The sequence below is a fragment of the Gracilinanus agilis genome, chromosome 2 (assembly GCF_016433145.1).
Source record: "Gracilinanus agilis isolate LMUSP501 chromosome 2, AgileGrace, whole genome shotgun sequence".
NCBI classification, from domain to species: Eukaryota; Metazoa; Chordata; class Mammalia; order Didelphimorphia; family Didelphidae; genus Gracilinanus; species Gracilinanus agilis.
In genome coordinates this window covers 355283978-355291504 of record NC_058131.1, presented here as the reverse complement: position 1 = coordinate 355291504, position 7527 = coordinate 355283978, and positions in this window count along the sequence as shown.

Here is a 7527-nt window from a genome sequence, read left to right as displayed (position 1 = left end):
TTTTATGACACAAATATGGTACTGATTCCAAAGCCAGGTAGACCAAAAACAGAGAAAGAAAACTATAGACCAATCTCCCTAATGAACATAGATGCAAAAATCTTAAATAGAATATTAGCAAAGAGACTCCAACAAGTAATTAAGAAGATCATCCACCATGAACAGGTGGGATCTATACCAGGAATGCAAGGATGGTTCAACATTAGGAAAACCATCCACATAATTGACCATATCAATAGTCTAACAAACAAAAATCACATGATTATCTCAATAGATGCTGAAAAAGCCTTTGACAAAATACAGCATCCATTCCTATTGAAAACGCTAAAAAGTATTGGAATAGAAGGACCCTTCCTAAAAATAATAAACAGTATATACCTAAAACCATAAACAAGCATTATATGCAATGGGGATAAATTAGAAGCCTTCCCAATAAGATCAGGAGTAAAACAAGAATGTCCATTATCACCTCTATTATTCAACATAGTACTAGAAACACTAGCAATAGCAATTAGAGAAGAAAAAGAAATTGAAGGTATCAAAATAGGCAATGAGGAGACTATGCTATCACTCTTTGCAGATGATATGATGGTATACCTAAAAAATCTTAGAGAATCAACTAAGAAGCTTGTAGAAATAATCAACAACTTTAGCAAAGTTGCAGGATACAAAATAAATGCACATAAATCATCAGCATTTCTATATATTTCCAACACATTAGAGCAGCAAGAGGTAGAAAGAGAAAGACCATTTAAAATCACCCTAGACAATATAAAATACTTGGGAATCTATCTATCAAAACAAACACAGCAATTATACGAAAACAACTACAAAACACTTTCCAAACAAATAAAAGTGGATCTCAACAATTGGAAAGCCATTAATTGTTCATGGGTAGGATGAGCTAACATAATAAAAATGACAATTCTACCCAAATTAATTTACCTATTTAGCACCATACCTATCAAAGTACCAAAAACTTCTTTACTGAATTAGAAAAAACTATAACAAATTTCATTTGGAATAACAAAAGATCAAGAATATCAAGGGAAATAATGAAAAAAAAATGTGAAGGAAGGGGGCCTAGCAGTACCAGATATTAAACTATACTATAAAGCAGCAGTCATCAAAACAATATGGTACTGGCTAAGAGACAGAAGGGAGGATCAGTGGAATAGACTTGGGGTAAATGACATCAGCAAGACAGTGTATGATAAACCCAAAGAGCCCAACTTTTGGGACATGAATCCACTATTTAACAAAAACTGCTGGGGAAAATTGGAAAACAATATGGGAGAGATTAGGTTTAAATCTCACACCCTACACCAAGATAAATTCAGAATGGGTGAATGACTTGAATATAAAGAGGGAAAAAATAAATAAGTTAAGTGAACACAGAATAGTATACGTGTCAGATCTCTGGGAAAGGAAAGATTTTAAAACCAAGCAAGAGTTAGAGAAAATTATAAAATGTAAATTAAATGGTTTTGATTATATTAAACTAAAAAGCTTTTGTACAAACAAAAACAATGTAGCCAAAATCAGAAGGGAAACAACAAATTGGGAAAAAATCTTCATAACAAAAATCTCTGACAGGGGTCTAATTACTCAAATATACAAGGAGTTAAATCAATTGTATAAAACCATTCCCCAATTAATAAATGGGCAAGAGACATGAATAGGCAATTTTCAGGTAAAGAAATCAAAAGTATCAATAAGCACATGAGAAAGTGTTCTAAATCTCTAATAATTAGAGAAATGCAAATCAAAACAACTCTGAGGTATCACCTCACACCTAGCAGATTGGCTAAAATGAAAGAAGGGGAGAGCAATGAATGCTGGAGGGGATGTGGCCAAATTGGGACATTAATGCATTGCTGGTGGAGTTGTGAACTGATCCAACCATTCTGGCTGGTAATTTGGAACTATGCTCAAAGGGCTATAAAAAAAAATGCTTGCCCTTTGATCCAGCCATACCATTGTTGGGTTTGTACCCCAAAGATATCATAAATAAACAGACTTGTACGAAAATATTTATAGCTGTGCTTTTTGTGGTGGCAAAAAACTGGAAAAGGAGTGTATGCCCTTCAATTGGGGAATGGCTGAACAATTTGTGGTATATGCTGGTGATGGAATACTATTGTGCTCAAAAGAATAATAAACTAGAGGAATTTCAGGTGAACTGGAAAGACCTCCGGGAACTGATGCAGAGCGAAAGGAGCAGAGCCAGAAGAACACTGTACACAGAGACTGCTTATACTGTGGTAAAATTGAATGTAATGGACTTTTGTACTAGCAGCAATGCAATGACACAGGACAGTTCTGAGAGATTTATGGTAAAGAACGCTACCCACATTCAGAGGAAGGACTGAAGAAGAGGAAACATATAAGAAAACAACAGCTTGAACGCATGGGTTGAGGTAGACATGATTGGGGAATGTAGACTTGAAACTACCACACCAATGCAACTATCAACAATTTGGAAATAGGTCTTGATCAATGACACATGTTAAAACCAGTGGAAATGTGCATCGGTCATGGGTGGGGGAAGTGCGGGGGGTGAAGGGGAAAGTAGGAGCAAGAATCATGGAACCAAGTTAAAAACGAATATTAATAAATGTTTAAAAAAACTCAATCACAAAAAAAAAGAAGAAATATATTTTAACCTTATATTACTGCAAAATCAAAAAATTAATATCAAAAATATATTAAAAATTAATATTGATTATATATACTTTAAAGTACTCAAATACTATAATGAAAAAGAATTTTTAAATGCTTTAAAATTCAAATATATATAGCTTATAATCAGTGACACACTGTGTCAGCCAAAGAGAGGTAGAATACAAAGGTTATTCATGAAAAAATGAGATCCATTTCCTTTTTAAACTTGGCCATGAGCCACTGTGTGAGTGGCAAATGATTTTTTTAATTAGTAAATATATTAAAAAATAGTAGTAGAGTAGATAATGCGTATTCAAAAAAGTACCAAATTCACAAAATTCACAATAGCCCAATTATTGACAATAGCAAACAAATCTATTATTATATAGGATTCACATGAGTATATATATATAGCCACTTGCTGTGGGATATTTAAAAAACCTAAGAACTGATGTATACTTGTCACAAATTCAACAGATATAGCAAATCTTTCAACCTTGATGAGAAATCCAGATTGTTCTGGTAGAAGTAAATTAAACTGAAGAGTTAAAATATCATGCATGCAGGAACTCTCCTTGGCTTCCTGTTTTATATATAAAAAGTTTTGGTAGGAACTTTTATTTGTTTTTCTACCTTTTAATACAACATTCTTTATAATATGTATTATATATTTATAGATATATTTTTATAATATGGATATATATACATATAAACATCATCCATTCAGAAACTACTAGATATCTGAAGACATTTCTCAAGATTCCTTGAAATGACTATTTAAATTCTTAAGTCATCATATTCTCCAAAGTTATATATAGGTTGTAACCAGTTTTGATGGTGTCCATCCATCCATCCATCATGTATGTGACAATTAATAAAGGCAAAAAGGAAGAAAAAGGCTCTATAAGTAACCTGTGACATTGATAGTTGAGATGAGAAATCCAGGATACATAAGACTTATGAGCTTTTTACAATGATATTTTGTTCAGTACAAGTCATAGAGAAATGGTACCAAAATAAATCATATAACAGAAAGATATTGATTAGATTAATACAGATAAACTTTAAAAAATTAAACAGTAAAGCAATCAGCTATATACAATAATATAAGCAAATGACAAGGTACAGGCAATGCAGTCAAAAACCTTTTTACCAATCAAATAGACTTGTTTACTATCTTGAAGGGAGAAGCTGAAAATAATTTACAAGCAATAAACTTCCAGATTTCTTTTAAGGTTCTTTCCCCTCCCCCATATAAATCAACCATTTGCATTTCGTTTGTCACCCATCTTAAGTTTTTCATATACCCACTGGGCAGAATTTCCACTCTGCTTATTGAGAGCATTTAACACTTTCAAAACTTTGTCAAAATATTTCAGTTTGGTTTGTAGTTTAAGCAGCCCCCTAACCTGTTGCATATTCTTGAGAAGTAAATAAAGTGAGAAATCTCCCATGAAAATAAAAATTCCCAGGAAAAGAATTAAGCAGATCCAAACTGCACTACTAACTCAAACTGTTGTTTCAGAGTTTCAAGCATACTTTGAAATAGCATTATTCCTAAAAACAAACAAACAAAAAAAAAAATATACCAGGAATGGGAGTATAAACATTCTCTCCCCAACAACTGGAGACACACTTTTCCCATACCACCTCAGTTCCTCAGCTGAAGCAGTTCTAATAAAGTATTTGATCCACCAATTTCATTTTCAAAGATAATATATTCACTGGGTAAGTCTGTGTCTCCAGTACCTATGAGTCAAGTAAGCCACTCTAGAGCAACCTCTGGCAAATCTTAATAATAGTGTTTATCATCTAGAGTTCTGGTGCTCATCACTGCAACCTTTCGAAGCTCACATAACCATATCCATCTCCAAAATTCCTTCATCTAAAAGTAAGAAGAAGCAACACATCTGAGATAGAGGCAATAGTCCATGTGCTCAAAGACCGCATGGTGGTGATCCTGGAGAGGAGATAATGGCCTGAGGCGTCTCTCTCCATTTGGGGCTTATGATGATCCTTGTCACCTTATTTAAACACAATCAGGCAAAGAAAAACTTTAACTAGTTGGTGCATTCTAAATTATTCTGGCTGTGCAACCAATCAAAAGGTTCTTCAGGTAGTAATGTAATTAGAAATTATTAGAATAGCTATGCATGCTCTGCCTAGGGATCAAGGCCTTTTCATTGTATACCATCATATCATGCCTTACTGGAAGCAGGATCACCAATCCCTTCCACATGGACAAACAGTAGACAGAGCACACTGTGCATAATCTGAGGATGGAACTCCACTGGCCAGGTCTTCATTATACTTCTGTGAGTTTCAGTTTCCTCCCTCACAAAATGAGCTGGCCAGATGAAATGTGCTCTAAATTACCTTCCAGTTCTGTGTTCTATGTCCCTTTGACTTGATATATGAGCTAGGTAGTTAGAAAGGAGGATGAAAGTCCTTGAATGTTGGAAAGACTGAAATACAGAGAATAAAGGAAGTTGTCTCAAGCAGGGTAGTTGGAGCAACTCAATGCAAATCTGAGAATGAGTCAAATCATGTCTTGAAAACAACACTGTACTTGACATCCAAGACCCTTAATTCTACTTGTAGGTCTGACACTGGTGGTATGATTTGAGAGCTCTTCTCGGGGTCTCAATTTCTCTAGCTGTAAAGTTAATGGATTAAATTAAATAATATACTGTAATATTATATAATAAAATATAATAACAAAGTTTTTTTCAGTTCTAACAAGTTAAAAAATTGTTAGTATGACCTACTAGAAAGTCATGGGAAAAAAAACATTTTTCTTATGTGTTGGACAACAGTAAATATCTTAAGAAACAAGCCAAAGAATTTAGATAACAAAATAGTAATAATCCTAGTTCACCTTTCTTGAGCACTTTATATTTGACAAAGCTCTTTCCTCATAGTGACCTAAGAAAGGAAGTAGGAAAGGAGGTGTTGTCACCATTTTACAGAACTGGAAATTTGGACCTAGAGAAAAATCAAAGAATCATAGGATCTCAGATGCATTACAAGGCCATATCATATAGTCCAGTGATGGCAAATCTATGGCATGGGTACTAAAGATGGCATGTAGAGCCCTCTCTGTGGGCATGTGGCTGCCCTCCCTGTCCCACCCCACCCCCACAAGAATTCATTACTAGAAGGGGAAAGATAAAGAGATAAAACTCCAGCTGAGCTGCTCCCCTCCCCCTCTCCACCAATGACATTTTTTCACATCCCCCACCCCTCTACCCAGCAGCCAATGGGCACACAAGAGTGGGGAGGAAGGGAGAGAAGATGGATGACTCACAGGTGGCAGAGCTGGAGGGGAGCAGAGCACTTAGGTCACTCCCCTCCTCCTCTCTACACTCACTCAGAACATTCCTCACTTCACCTGTCCCTCCATCAGCAGCCCAATTGGAGCACTTCCTCTCTCCTTTGTATGGTAAAAGGGGTAGAGCAGGACATACCCAGAACTCTGTGTTGGGAAGGGGCACAGCATGCTATCTCTTGGGGGTCAGGCACAGCACTTGGTCTGGGAGGGTAGGGTGGGGGTGGGGCTCAGCACTCCATCTCTAAAAGGTTCATCATCACTGGTCTACTCCAATATAACATTCTTTATAACATTCCAGATAAGGGTTCAGATAGCTTCTACTTAAAGACCTCCAGTGAAAGAGAACTCACTACTGCCAGAAGTGACGCATTCTGTGTTAGTATAACTCTCTTTGTTAGGGTATTATTGGGACAGCTAGGTAGATATGTGGATAACAGAACCAGGCCTGGAGTTGGGAGGAACTCAGTTCAAATTTAGCTTCAGATGTATACTAGCTATGTAACCCTGGGCAAGTCATTTAACCTCATTTTCCTTAGTTTCCTCATCTATAAAATAAATTAGAGAAGGAAGTGGTAAACCATTCCAGGATCTCTGCCAAGAAAACCCTAAATGGAGTCACAAAGAGTCAGATAAGAATGAGAAATATTGCTAGGAATCTCAATCTGCCCTTGTTCCCAAACCCCTCCTCTCCTTGCTCCGAGTTCTGCCTTCTGGAAACAAGGAAAACAACATGAGCTCCTCTTTTCCATGATAATCCTTTAAATTTAAAGTCAACAATCATTTCTAACAGTTTTCTCATCTCCATGCCTAACATCTCCTTTTCTAAAGTCAATAGAAAAGGACTTTGCAAATAAGAAAAAGGAATTAAATGCATAAAGAAAAGTAAAAAGAAAGTAAAACTCCCTGTTTTCTGATAACATAACAGTTTATTTAGAAAATCCTAGAGAATCAGTTAAGAAATTAATGAAGACAGTTAATAGCTTCAGTAAAGTTGCAAACTATCAAATAAACCGCATTTCTATATAAAAATAACAAACCAAAAAAAAAAATTAGAAAAGGAAATTCCACTCAAAATAATTATGAAATACATATGTGTCAAGGGGGTGGGGAGCACATGGTCAATGGGACCAGTCTTTATGAGCACCCGAAAGTGTCTTTGATGCAATATTGACGTAATATGCCATATTGAAGAGACTAGGGAATTTGTTTCCAGGAGTGTCATAATGTTGTGTCATGAAAATGCTTTGGAGAGATATTGTGATATGTGATTTAGAAATTAATAATGTGTTATTCTCAAATATAGTATAAGGGTAATAGTTATTAATTATTGATATCTCCAAGATCAATACACCTAGAACCACAGTAGAATATATTAAAGTTAGTTTTTCCTATCCCCTTATGATTGCTCCACCCTCATCTTTAATCCCCTTTGGTGAGTTTCTAATTTAAGATCCCCCACCCCCTGTCCAGCAGCCCAATGGGAGTGCAAAGGGGGTAAGGTGGGTGACTCAGAGGTGGCAGAGTTGGAGGAG